The 15,293-nt window shown below is 39.6% G+C and overlaps 1 pseudogene; it reads left to right on the forward strand.

Annotated features, from left to right (window-relative positions):
* Positions 1–4,696: 4,696 nt before the first annotated feature.
* Positions 4,697–5,211, forward strand: LOC128775933 (translationally-controlled tumor protein-like; annotated as a pseudogene).
* Positions 5,212–15,293: the final 10,082 nt, after the last annotated feature.

A 15,293-nucleotide genomic window follows, 5' to 3' on the forward strand; every position in this document is an offset into this window, starting at 1 on the left:
ATAGATTTTGAAAGATTAGACACTATAGAAAAAAAAAGAACAATTTGTGTTTTTTATTGTTTTTTTTAAAAATTTTCTTAATGTTTATTTATTGAGAAAGAGAGAGAGAGAGAGCAAGCAGGGGAGGGGCAGAGAGAGAGGGAGACAGAATCGGAAGCAGGCTCCAGGCTCTGAGCTGTTAGCACAGAGGTCAACACAGGGATTGAACCCATGAACTGTGAGATCATGATCTGAGCTGAAGTTGGACGGATGCTCAACCGACTGAGCCACCCAGGTGCCCCCAAAAGAGACAATTTGAAGAGAAGTAAATAGAAATTACCCAAGCTGAAGAAAAGAGAAAAAAAATGTTGAAAAAAGTAGTCAAACTGCAGTGACGTGTGGGACAGTAGGCTGACATATGTGTAATTAATTAAAGGTCCAGAAAGAAAGGAGGGGGAGAGAGTATAGGGTAGAAATTTTCTTTTTAGAACAAAAGAAAAAAAAAAAGAATTTTTCTTTTTGGGAAATGTGATAAAAAAATCCTTAATTTAATGTAAATACATAAACCCACAACTCCAAGTAGTTAGAGAATTCCTAAATGGATAAATACAAATACCAAATCTTTTATTTATTTATTAAAAAAAATTTTTTTTGCATTTATTTATTTTTGAGAGACAGAGACAGAGCACGAGCAGGGGAGGGGCAGAGAGAGAAGGAGACACAGAATCTGAAGCAGGCTCCAAACTCTGAGCTCTCAGAGCCCAACATGTTGAGCACAGAGCCCAACATGGAGCTCGAATCCATGAACTGTGAGATCATGATCTGAGCCAAAGTCAGACCTACTGAGCCACCCAGGTGCCCCACAAATACCAAATCTAAGCGAATGATAGTCTAACTACTAAAACCAAAGATAAAGATAAAAGTTTTAGAAAAGAAAAATACATAATAATTTTATTTTTCATTACAAAATAAGAGAGCTACCAATTAGCTCCATTACCAATATCAAGAATGAGTTAAAATTTTTTAAATGTTTATTTATTTTCGACAAAGAGAGAGAGAGAGAGCAAGCGAGCATGAGCAGGGGAGGAGAGAGAGTGGGAGACACAGAACTGGAAGCGGGATCCAGGTTCTGGGCTGTCAGTACAGAGCCAGATGCAGGGCTTGAACTCACGAACTGTGAGATCATGACCTGAGCCAAAGTCAGAAGCTTAACCGACTAAGCCACCCAGGTGACCTGAGAATGATTTTTAAAAAAAGGGCATAACTTCAGATTCTACAGACGTTAAAATGGTATAATAAAAGAATGCTATAAATAACTTCATGTTAGTAAATTCACCATCTGTCAGGAAATGGACATATTTCTTAAGAATCACCAATTACGAAAACTTACAACTTACAAAAGAAGAAATAAAAAAACATGCAGTGTCCTACATCTATTTAGAAATTGAATATGTAATTTAAAAATTTCCTACAGAGAAAACCTGGGCTCAGATGGCTGTAATAGTGAACTCAATCACACATCTAAGGAATAAATAAAATGCCAGTTTTAGACAAATTATTTCTGACAATAGAGGGAAGGGGAACTTTTTTCCAACCCATTTTATGAGGTCAGTAAATCCTGATAGCAAACATTGACAAAGATAGTACCAAAACAGAAAACTAAAGATCAATATCCTTCGTGCAAAACAGATGCAAAAATTCTTAGCAAAAATTAACAAATTCATTCTTGCAATATATAAAGAGTGACACATTATGACCACAAGGGTGCTTCCAGGAATGCAAGGTTGTTTTAACACTTAAAAATTAATTAATGTGGGGCACCTGGGTGGCTTAGTCAGTTTGTGAGATTGAGCTCAGTGTGGAGCCTGCTTGGGATTCTCTCATCCTTCTCTCTCTGTCCCTCCCCTGCTCACGCTCTCTCTCTTTAAAAGTAAATACATAAACATTGAAAAATAATCAATTATGGGCACTGGGTAGCTCAGTCAGTTCAGCATCCGACTTTGGCTCAGGTCATGATTTAATGGTTTGTGAGTTCAAGCCCTGCATCAGACTCTGTGCTGACAGCTTGGAGCCTGGAGCCTGCTTCATATTCTGTGTCTCCCTCTTTCTCTGCCCCTCCCCTGCTCGCCCTCTGTCTGTCTCTCTCTCAAAAATAAATAAAATTTTTTTAATTAAAAAAATAATCAATTAATGTGATTTACCACATTAATAATAAAAGAGAAATATATAAATAAAAGAGAAAAATAATATAATCATTTTGATAGTTGCAGAAAAAGCATTTGAAAAAAATTCACCATCTTTTCTTTTTTTTTTTTTTTTAAATTTTTTTTAAGTTTATTTATTTTTGAGACAGAGAGAGACAGAGCATGAACAGGGGAGGGGCAGAGAGACAGGGAGACACAGAATCGGAAGCAGGCTCCAGGCTCTGAGCCATCAGCCCAGAGCCTGACGCGGGGCTCGAACTCACGGACCGCGAGATCGTGACCTGAGCCGAAGTCGGACGCTTAACCGACTGAGCCACCCAGGTGCCCCTCACCATCTTTTCTTGAAAAGAGTTTCAGCAAAGTGGGACTAGAAGGGAACTTCCTCAATCTAATAAGAATACCTCTGAAAAGCCTATGTCTAACATTCATCCTTAATGAAAGAATGAATCCTTTCCTTCTGAGATTGGACAAACCCATATGTTCTCACTATTTAAATGTATTGTAGATTTAGATGTAAATGTTAAAACTATAAAGCTCACAGAAGAAAACATAGGAGAATATCTATACACAATTTGCGTAGCCAAAATTTCTTAGCTATGACATTAAGGAAAACTTAAAAAGTGAAAATGTAAGCTATAGAAAGAAAGAAAGCATTCCCAATACATTACCAGCAAATCACTACTGAAAACACACACACACACACACACACATTTAAATAGGTTAAAAACCTGCAGAGTCAGTTCATAGAAGAGGATATATATATATATATATATATATATATATATATATATATATGATCAATAAATAAATAAAAAGATTCTCAACATCATTAGTCATCAGATAAATGCAAATTACAGCCACAGTTAAATACTACCTCATAATCACTAAAATGTAAAAGATTACAAGACTGATAGCACTAGATGCTGGGAAGGAAACTGATATGGGTTGGACTGTGTCCCACCAAGAAAGATGTTGAAGTCCTAACCCCTAGTACCTCAGAATGTGACCTTATTTGGAAACAGGATCATTGCAGATGTAACTAGGTATGTGGTGAATCACAACATGGACCCCTAATCCAGTATGACTGCTGTCCTTATAAGAAGATGGCTATTAAAGACAGATACAAAGAGAAAGTCATGTAAAGATGGAGGCAGAGATTAGAGCGATAGAAGCCAAGGAACATCTGGGGCTACCAGTAGCTGGAAGAGAAAAAAAGATCCTCTCCTGAAGCCTTTATGGGGGAGCACAGCCTTCCTAATATCTTGATTTTGGACGTCTAGCCTCTAGAACTGGGAGACAATAGATTCAGTTGTTTTAAGCGACCCAGTTCGTGATACTTTATTGTGGCCACCCTAGGAAATGTATACAGTTATTTTTTTTAAGTTTATTTATGTATTTTGAGAAAGAGAGAGAGAGCGAGCAAGCACACACACGGACAATTGGGGGAGGGGCAGAGAGGGAGAGAGAGAGAGAATCCCAAACAGGCTCCACACTGTCAGCACAGAGCCACACATGGGGCCTGAACTCGGGAACTGTGAGATCATGACCTGAGCCAAAATCAAGAGTCAGACGCTTAACTGATTGAGCCACCCTGGCACCTCAGAAATGTGTATAGTGATAAAACAACTGGAACGTCTAGATATTCCATATATTCCTTATTAAGTTAAACATACACTCACTATATGACTCAGTAATTCTGCTCTTAGGGTATATATCTAAAAGAAATGAGGGGTGCCTGGGTGGCTCGGTCGGTTAAGCGTCCGACTTCGGCTCAGGTCATGATCTCAAGGTCCGTGAGTTCGAGCCCCGCGTCGGGCTCTGTGCTGACAGCTCAGAGCCTGGAGCCTGTTTCGGATTCTGTGTCTCCCTCTCTCTCTGCCCCTCCCCTGTTCATGCTCTGTCTCTCTCTGTCTCAAAAATAAATAAACGTCAAAAAAAAAAATTTAAAAAAAAAAGAAAAAAAGAAATGAGACTGTATGTCCACAGAAAACTTGTACATGAATGTTCATAGCAACTTTCATTATAGTAATCACAAATCGACATATATAGAAGGTCCATGAACGGGAGATTAGATAGAGAATATGGTATATTCATAATATTTAACGCTACTCAGAAACATAAATGAACTGCTCATAAATGCAACAATACAGATGGATCTCAAAAACATGCTTAGTAAAAGATGCCAGACACAATATTGAACATATTGGCTAATTCCATTTATCTGAAAGTCAAGATAAGCAAAATTAAGCTATTATGATAGAAATCAGAACAATGGTTCCTTCTGTAGGTTTACAGAGAAAGGTTCAGGAAGAATGTTCAGATGTGATGGAAATAGTCTATATCATGATTAAGGTGCTGGTTATGTGGATGTAAACATTCATCAAAACTTTTGTCACTCTCTTTTCTGCCTGCTCCCTCTTCTCCCCAAGGGCTGCTCTGGGAGAACCACACTCCCTCAGAGCTCCCAGCTCCTGCTGAGCTAGTGCCTTCATCATCTCTCTTCAGCCACGGTCATGATCACATAACCAGACCTCATCAGCCATGATGAGATGTTCTACAATATCTATAAGATCCGGAAGATGGGCCATGGGCTGTGCCTACAGGTGGAGGGAAAGGGGTGAGTAGGACAGAGGGTAACATTGATGACTTGCTCATTGGGGGAAATGATGGCGCTAAAAACTCTACTGAAAACACAGTAGTCACTGGTGTTCATGTCGTCATGAACCATTACTTGCAGGAAACCAGCTTCACAAAAGAAGCCTATAAGAAGTACCTCAAAGACTACATGAAATCAATCAAAGGCAAACTTGAAGAACAGAGGCCGGAAAGAGTAAAACCTTTTACGACAGGGGCTATGGAACACATTAAGCACATCTTTGCTAATTTCAAAAAAAAAAAAAAGTACTGGTTCTTCATTGGTCACAACGTGACTCCAGATGGCATGGCTGCTAGGCTGGACTACCATGAGGATGGTGTGACCCTATTTAAGATTTTCTTTAAGGATGGTTTAGAAATGGAAAACAGTTAACAAATTTGGCTGTGACTGTGGCCGCTACCCTTCATCCTCACAACACCTCGCAACTTAGGCAAAGGGGACTGATGCCATCTTGAACCCTTCAGTTATTTTTGACCTTGACTTATTTGGAGCAGAGGCATTGCTTTTAAGAAAAAAACAATGTCATGTAGGTTGTCGAAAAATAAAACGCATTTAAACTCATTTGAGAGAATGCCTCTTAGCTTAATACATATTTAAGTCCATCCTGTGTAGTGTCCTGGAGAAGCTAGTGCCTGGTTGTAGACTACTGCGAGAAAGCGTAAGGCTGCCAGCAGATAACTTCTACAGTGAAAGTTACTTCTGGGACTGGAACCTAAAAAACGAGAACCACAAAATCTTAATTCTGAGTTCAAGTAAAGGGAAAGACCATGCTGGTAGCTGTGCCAACATTTGGAGTGGATTCCTTACACATTTCATCCCCGACAAACGGAAGTAGTTAACTCTGGAAGGGATTACCGAGAGAATAAAAAGAGATGAATAAAGTTGGAAGCAAAATAGCAACAAAACAAATCTCACTCTACACTTAAGATTTTTGTATTTATTGTATATAAATTATATCTCTATAAGAGTAATTATCGAAAAAAACCCTCTCAGTAGAAACATAAAAAGCAAAGTTTGACTTGCCCTTCTGGTTAGAATGGAGAAATACGGGGTGGGTCGAATCTCCTGTCAAGGACGATGAGAAAAGCCAGCTAAAATACAAAAGCCATCAATGTCAAACTTTGGAGAACTGTAGGAGCAATGAAGATTAGAAGGATTAAGATTCCAAAGACAGAAAACCATGGGATCTGAGGGGAGGGTCTGCAGATGCTTTCTCTTTAGGAGTTTTGGCCAGATTTTTGGCAAGCAAGAGGGTGACAAGCCAGACTTTGCCCAGAGTGAAGTGGCTGCTGGAGTCAGAGAAACAGCTGAGGTTTTGGGGCTTTCACACGGCTACAGAGACAAAAGTGTAGACTTGATGAGTCTCAATACCAATTTTCTGTTCCAGATTTGCCGAATCCCACATGGCTGGAGGCTAAAGAGCAAGGGAAAAAAATTCTCATATTTACTAAGGAAATTCTACAGTCTGGTCCTCGATTTACCTTTTTTCTTTTTTTTTTTTTTTTGAATTTTTGTAATGTTTATTTTTGAGAGAGAGACAGAGCACAAGCAGGGGAGGGGCAGAGAGAGAGGGAGATGCAGAATCCAAAGCAGGCTCCAGGCTCTGAGCTGTCAGCACAGAGGCCAACATGGGGCTTGAACCCACGAACTGTGACATCATGACCTGAGCCGAAGTTGGAAGCTTAACCCACTGAGCCACTCAGGTGCCCCTTGGTTTACCTTTTTGACTTTATTTTTCAATGTATCATAACATGTAGATGCTAATCAGAAGGAATATTTCTTCTTCCCTTCCCTGCCCTTCCCTGCCTTTTTTGCCTTGTTAATGACAGTTTCTATGCCTAGATGGCCTTTTCCATTACTTGTCTTGAAATATGAAAACCAATCTATTCTTCAAAACCAATTCAAATACTTTTTGTGTGACATTAGGAACATATCTTACTTATTCTGAACCTCAGTGTTCTCTAACAAATGATGATGAAATATACCTGCAAGATTGTGGTAAATGTTAAAAGAGATAATATAAGTAAAAATATAATATTGAGTACCTAGCACATAAAAGTTCTTCAAAAAATTATTCTTCAAAAAGGCAATATACAATAAACTATATTTTTATCTACTAATGAAAGAGAAAATGAAAGTTAAAAAACAATATCATTTATAAAGCATAAAAACACAAACTACATAAGAATATATTATAACAAAAATTTTGCCAGAGCTCTATACTGAAAGCTAGAAAACATTACTGAAAATAAAGAACTAAATAAAGAGATATATATCATGGTTATGAATTAGAAAATTAAATATTTTAAAGATATAAATTTCCCCAAAAGGTAATATATAAATTCAAAACTCATCCAATCAAAATTCCAGGTTTGTTTGTTTTTTTTGCAGAAATTATGAACTGATTTTACTTATTTGTTTTAATTTCAGATTTATTGAGGTATAATTGACATATAAAATTATGAAGATGATTTTAATTTTATGTGGAAATACAAAGGGTTCAGGATTTCTAAGGAATTCTTTTTTTTTTTTTTTAATTTTTTTTTTTTAACGTTTATTTATTTTTGAGACAGAGAGAGACAGAGCATGAACAGGGGACGGGTAGAGAGAGAGGAAGACACAGAATCTGAAACAGGCTCCAGGCTCTGAGCTGTCAGCACAGGGCCCGACGCGGGGCTCGAACTCACGGACCTTGAGATCATGACCTGAGCCGAAGTCGGCCGCTTAACCGACTGAGCCACCCAGGCGCCCCTTTCTAAGGAATTCTTGAAAATTCTCCCTCTTCCCTTCTTTCCCACTTGCATGAGCTCTCTTTCTCTCTCTCAAATTAAAAAAAAAAAGAGAGAGAGAGAGAGAGAGAAGGGGTGCCTGGGTGGCTCAGTCGGTTAAGTGTCCGACTTCAGCTCAGGTCATGATCTCACGGTTGGTGAGTTCAAGCCCCGCATCTAGCTCTGTGCTGACAGCTCAGAGCCTGGAGCCTGCTTCAGATTCTGTGTCTCCCTCTCTCTCTGCTCCTGCCCTGCTCACGCTCTGTCTCTGTCTCTCAAAAAGTGAACAAACGTTAAAAAAATATTAAAAAGAAACAAAAGGAAAGATCTATGACAGCATGAATGAATCTAATAAAGAAAATGTTGAGCAAAAAAAGACACAAAAGAATACATAGTGTAGGATTCTATTTATATAAAATACAAAAAGCCAAAATTCGTCTATGCTATCAGAAGTCAGGATAGTAGCTTCCTGAGGGAGAAGTAGTGACTGAGTGGGAGCCCAAAGGAGTTTTCAGGGGGAGGGGGTGGTGGTTATAGTTTGATCTGAATGCTGGTTGCATGCATGTGTTCAGTTTGTGAAAATCTGTCAAGCTGTATACTTGGGATAAATGTACTTTCTGTATGTGTATTACATTTTAACATAAAATCAAAAAATAATCTTTCTCATCCCTTCTCTTTCCTTCCCTTCACAGATGCCCTCAGCTAGAATTATAACTGGTTTTATTGAATGAACCATCACTAGATAGATATACTCAGACAGCAACAATTTTCTTTCTCTCCTCCTATTCCTTAGTTTAAACCCTTCCTGGATAAAATACTGTGCAGGTCCCATGGCTTTTCCAGTCACGCTTAGATAATAAATAGTCCCTTTGTTTTGGCATTAAAAAGTCTACTCTAGCCTAATAATCACATAACTTAAGCCTGGTCCAGGGTAACCATCATAACTTCAAACTCCTGTCCAATATAAAGCTTCTCTTTTCTCCCAGTGGGGGCCTGACCTAGGCGGGGAAGCCCACAGAGGAGGCGGCGATGTTCCTGCTCGGCTTTTTCATCAGTTCCCAGCTACCCCTTCTGCTCACTGGCTGCTGGCTTGTCTAAGCCCTTAGATTCAGGCCAAGGCACAGGGGATTAGGGGAAATGGCACTGTTTTATATGGCCGGAGCAGCTGCAGTGTACTTTGCTCCCCCGGATGTTGGCTCTCATGAAGTGCTTTTGTGGGTTTTCTGGAGAGCATCCCACTGAGACCTCAGATGGCAGTCCCCCCCCACCCCGCTCCCATTTACACGATGCTTGTCCTCCGGCAGCTGCTCTATGAGCTGCTCCCAGGCCTGGGCTTCCAAACACACCCTACACAGACCCTCTCAGTTGGGTCCTTTCTCCTTGCTGAGTAGTCTCCTTGAGCATGATCCATTTTGAGAAGATTTCAGATGAGCTCCTTCTCATGGGATGTACATCTTTCCTTCCTGGGAAACACAAATGTTTGCCCTGCTGTTTCTGGAACTGCAGCTTGTTGCCAATACATTCCTCCTTCTGTACTCTGCTGTGGGCTAGTCGCTCACCTTTAGATGACTGGATTGGGTTAATGTGCAGGTCTTCATGTCCCCCAAACTTCCGGGGTGCCCTGAGAACTCCCTCACTTGGCTTGAGCTGAAGGAAAGCAACTCCTTTTCTTCTATCTACAGAGTCAGTGGGCAGGCAATTCATAGCACACTGACTATTCTGTCCAAAGAAATCCCCTCCTACCTGGCCTTTGGGACATCGTCTCTTCTCTGCTCTCTAGGTGGATCTCTTAGAATCTTGCTCTAGGGCAGTGGAGATACAGTTGGGAACTGGGCTCCTATTGGATTGTTCTCAAAGTGAGACAGCAAGTCTCATTTTAACATCCTCTTACATAATTAATCTCTTTCCTCTTCTCATCTATCAGTTTTTCTCTCTTGACCTTTGTCACTTTCAATCTTGTGTTCCTGTTATTGATGTGTGTATCAAACTTCCTCTACTAAACTATAGGTTTTTGGAGAATAGGGTTCAAAGATGATTTAACTTTGTATCCCCTGTAAAACTTAGTGGAGCACTGGTACAGAGTTGGAGCTTAATGCATATGAAGGTAATGAAGAGCTAAATAATTAGAACTGCCTCCTGCAGGACTGGATATTTTGAGCAGGGCTAAACCTGATCTTTTGTTTAGCACCCCAAGGATTTTCTGATTCTGTAAGCCATGTTTAAAATTTTTTTTAACGTTTATTCATTTTTGAGAGACAGAGAGAGACAGAGCATGAACAGGGGAGGGGCAGAGAGAGAGGGAGACACAGAATCCGAAACAGGCTCCAGGCTCTGAGCGGTCAGCACAGAGCCCGACGCAGGGCTCGAACTCACGGACCGTGAGATCATGCATGACCTGAGCCGAAGTCGGATGCTTAACCGACCGAGCCACCCAGGCGCCCCTCTGTAGGCCATGTTTAAAACACACTCATTCATTTGCTGTTCACTCAACAAATACTTTTTGAGAATTTATTATGTGCCAGGTACTGGGTAAATGATTGGAAATAAAAGAGACATGGCCTGTACCCTTTTGGAGTTTAGAATTGAATTGGTATGAATTTGACATGAGAGAGGAGTAAGCTTTGGCTAGGAGGATAGGAAGAAGAACCAATCCCTGAAGGGAAAAACTGCCAAGTACTCTTGACTCAGAAGTGAGAATGTGTAGATATGTCCAGAGAGAGAGCGTAGGCAAGCCAAGCCATAACAGAGCAGCCTGGAACAAGCATAGTCCAGGCTTGGTCAGTGTTGTTGTGGGGGATGAAGTGATTCTACAGAACAGACACAGATAGGCTTGGGCAAACAACAGCTGTCTCTGAGGGTGGCTCTGAAACCTGGTTTACTTCAGCATGGGAAGTCATATTCCTTAAAAATATAATTTACAGTGTCCTCTAAATCCTTTGTAAGTGTACTCATCTTGGTTAATGAATATAAGCACTGAGGTATCTTTTTGAAGCCTGTTTGTGGTAGTGTCTGTCTCTCAATTGATAACTGTCAATTTTATATGATATTTAAATGTTCTTGTTTCATGATGTCATTGTTATCTCCCTACTGCACTGGCTTTCTCTCTGTCTCTCTCTCTGTCTCTCTGTCTCTCTCTCTCTCTCTCTCTCTCTCTCTCTCACACACACACACACACACACACACACACACACACACACACACACACACATATCTCAAGAAACTCATGCTATTTAGCTGCTCTGAAGCCAGGTACTTACCTTTCATTAAACTGCCTGACAAGGAATTTGAAAAGTGACCTTGGGGAAAGAATATGGATTATCCCAACTGAACCTTAAACAAAATCATGCCAAGTTTGCCTGAGGGAACAAAGGAATTCTGCAAAAATAGGCTGAATGGGTCACATTTTCTCACCATGAGAATATCATGCACAATCATCTCACAAGCAAAACTCAAAGCCACATGAAGAACCAAGCATGTGTGGTCTGGAATATTAACAATACATTTTAATTTGAAGGCATTTTTGCCTGTAGGGCTTTGGGCACTTAAACAGAAAAAATAACTAAAAACAAAAGAAGATCAAACAAAATGACAGGCCAATCATAATCTCTAGTTTACAAGCAAAGAACTGTCATGACTCCTAATAACATGTGAATAAGGAAGATTTAAGGAGTGTTGTAAAACGGAATAAAAGGCATTAAAAACAGAGAAGAAACAAGTTTCATAATGCCATTACTTATTGGTACAAAATGATTCTAAGTTACCCACTGACTAATGCAGTATAACTTGCAAACCATGGGGAACTCAAAAAGGATCCAAGCACTAACATTGAGCCTTAGCATTCAAGGTGCACTCTGGTAGCTGGGTTTATATTTTATGTGGCAAGAAAAGTCCTTCCAATATTTTGTGGTCCTGGAAAGCATCAGTAGTCAGAGTTACATCATGGCTGTGGTCCATGCCACAGGTGAAGGTCAAGGACATGGCTAGAATAAGCATCGACAGGGAAGTTGGAAAGGATGTGTAAGGAGAGAGAAGCAAGCGGTCACCAGTGGCTAAGATTAGGTGGACAGGAATGGGAACATACTATTTGGTGCAGGAAGTGGAATTCTAAAACACAGTGCAGGAGCCAGGTCTTATAGCCAGAAAGAGAATGGGTTCTTGGAAATATCAACACCAACCAAAAGGCCAAGGCACAGAGCCCAGTGGAGATAGCAAGTCATGAAGGGTGAAAGCCAAATTGGGTGAGTGAAGACATGAGGAGAAGATTCCAGGAACAGGGCTGGGTTGGAGTTGTCTTGGGAAACCAAATGGGGAAACAGGGACGTCTGTGCTTGCTCAGAGTGGTCAGACAAAATACTTTGTGACAACGAACATCTCTTTCAGATGGCTGTGACAGAGTTATTTCAGTTGACAGATGAAAAATCAACACCAGATGGCTCCAACAGAGAGGTTTCTCATGGGATTGCTGTTTTTTGCTTCCTCAGGAGGAAGAAAGTCGAGCAATAAGGCAATGCCTACCCTCCAACAAGGTTTTCAAGTGTTTTTCGTGGAATACATCTTATAAGAAGCTCAAATACAAACATGGAATGCCTCTTGTCAAAGGCTCAACCTACTCTGTGGTCAAATACATTTGAAAATGCTACACATAATCTTCTTTATGATTGCAATGTGCAATTAGTATATCTGAAAAGTCTTGCAGTAAAGAAGCCTATTTAACTTTGTTAACCACGTTTAATGCAACATTTCTCAAACTTGCTTGACTGTGGAACACTTTTATATGGCACTTAATTTTCTGAGGTATCCTTGTTCTGAGCAACATACTTTGAGAAATGCTTTTCTAGAACATTTGTTATATTCATCCTTTGTGCTCAGTGTAAAGACAAAAACCCACCTTGATCCAACTACATGGAGATCACAGTAAACACTTACTCTCATAGTATAAATAAATTAACACTAGGTGTGGATACAATATTATTCAGAGAAAGCCCTTGTTATTTATTTATTTTAAATATCTATTTCCAAAAAGGATTTGAAATGGTATGTGTGTGCTGTGAGCTGTTATCACTTGGTCTGGCGAGAGATGGCTGGGACAATCATTTAATTACATTTACTTCTGTTTTGAAAAAAGGAATGGGATGAGCAGTCATGATAAACCAGGAAGAAGGCACTGAGTACTTTAAGGATGAGCACATTATTCTACAAGTCTAGTCATTAGAAGTAATGAGGCAACGTGGTAGCTGCTTATGCAAAGGTGGACAGCATTTCTTACTACAAATCCATCAAGCTCAACATATAAAAATAGAGGAGACCAGGGGTGCCTGGCTGGCCCAGCCGGTAGAAAACACGACCCTTGAAACTCTTGATATTGGTGTTATGATTTCAAGCCCCACAATGGATGTAGAACTTACTTTTAAAAAAATGGAGATCATACTTTCGGTGTCTGGTCAACTTTGTGTTGCATACAACTAGTGTGGTGTTGTGATTGCTGTGACAGAGTTGGATATGGAACCAGTAGTTTTTAAGGCCTTATTAACTGGGGATGGTGTACCTTTTCCAGAGATGGGCCAAGGGAGCCCTTGGAGCAAGACAGCTAATGAGATTGCTTAGGTCTAACTGAAGATTCAGTTAAAAAAATTTTTTTTTTAACATTTATTTACTTCTGAGCGAGAGAGAGAGAGAGAGGCAGAAAGAGGTAGACAGAGGATCTGAAGCAGGGTCTGTGCTGTGAGCACAGGGCCTGATGCGGGGCTTGAACTTATGAAATGTGAGACCATGACCTGAGCCAAAATCAAGAGTTGGCCACTTAACTGACTGAGCCACTGAGGTGCCCCTGAAGATTCAGCTTTTGCACTGTGACAGAACAATGTTTGGTTACTTCCAACTCCCTTTCTTTTTTAGTTTTTATTTTTTAAATGTTTGTTTGTTTAGAGACCATGTGCACATGTGGGTAAGCAGGAAAGGGGCAGAGAGAGAGGGACAAAGAGAATCCCAAGCAAGCTCCTTGCTGTTAGCATGGAGACTGACGTGGGGCTTAATCCCACAGCCATGAGATCATGACCCAAGCCGAGATCAAGAATCAGAGGCTTAACTGACTGAGCCACCCAGGTGCCCCCCAACTCCCTTTCTGGAGCTTGTACTTCTAATTATATTTATCTGGAGGTAGATTTTTTTTTAATGCTACCAAAGGTTATAAAGGATACACTCTTTTAGCATAAAATTAAGGGAAAAGACAGATTAAGAGGCACTGAAAACAGGCACGTTCTAACATATTTTTACTTGGAATCTCAGTAGGAAATAATAAAGAGACTGCAGAAGAAGGAATAGTTCAGGAGAAAATAGCCAAAAGTTTCCAGAAATTAACACACACACACACACACACACACACACACACACACACACGTAATGCTCAGATTTGGGAAGTCCAAAAAGTTTCAGGCAAAGATAAGGAGAAAGAAATTATCATCTAGATATAGCTCATAGTGAAACTACAAAAAATCAAAGATAAAGAGAAGACCTGAAAAGCAACTAGAGTCAAGACTTTCTACAAAGACATTGCACAAGCCCAAATGAGAGACTTTCCAACAACAATAATGAAAACCAGAAGACAATGAATGATATTCTAAAAGCACTGAGTGAAAATAATTGTCCACCTACAATGGAACGTGTGGTGAAATAATCTTTCAAGAAGGGGAGGGAAAGATTAACATATCCAGGCTAAAAGAAAACAAGATAACAGAGTTTATCAATAGATTCTTATGAAGGATAATTGTCAAGGATGAGCTTTGAGTGGAAGTAACACCAAATGGAAAGTCTCAGATGCAGAAAGAAATGACCAGCAAAGATTTCTGTAAATCTGTAGGTAAATCTAAACAAATACTGACTACATAAAGTAATATCTAGTTTGCCAAATAAAAAAATATATATATATATAAAAGCAAATACTGGATAACAATGGTATATCCTTTGAGAGAAGATTGCTTAGGTCTGAAGCACTATTATCATGTATTTGGAAAGAAATGGAAAGAAAGATTTTTAATATTTAACTTTTTAAAGTATCCATGTTAAAATATTTGGGCTAACTACTGAAAGAATATGGAAAATATAAGCTGAAAACTCATAGGAGGCAAATAAAAAAGGGGGAAAAAAGGGTGAGATAAGTCACCAAGAATAAAAGACCTCAATATAAAGTCTTTAAGCTAATATATATATACATACAATGTATATATATGTATATGTATATATAAAATATATGTGTTTCAAATAAAGTCCATATCATTATGAGAAATTCTTTCTCATTTCTTCCTGATTTCCTCAGGTCCCCACGTTCATCTTCCTATTTCATCAGTGGCACCTGACAGTGGAGCAGATAACTCAGAGTCAGGATACCAAAGGAGGCAGGACTTTTGTGGAAAGGAGCAGGAGTTACAAGAACTGAAAAACTATGGAATTCTAAGGGAGAGAGGGAACAGATGCACAGAGAAGGCTCACTGCTGGTTGTGATGTAAGAACACATAGATAGGTGTGGCCTTATAGTTCAAAGACATGAGACAAAGAGGTTTCCTAATATTGAAACTGCATGAGAACGTGTTGTGAGGTAAATTGGGATCCATGGTGGTGAAAGAATCAAGTGAATGCCTGAAATAGCTACCTGAGCCATTGAGCAAAAGAAGCCGTAAGCAATGAAAAGGA

This window comes from Panthera pardus, unplaced genomic scaffold (genome assembly GCF_024362965.1).
Source record: "Panthera pardus isolate Hobbes unplaced genomic scaffold, ASM2436296v1 HiC_scaffold_11, whole genome shotgun sequence".
Lineage (NCBI taxonomy): Eukaryota > Metazoa > Chordata > Mammalia > Carnivora > Felidae > Panthera > Panthera pardus.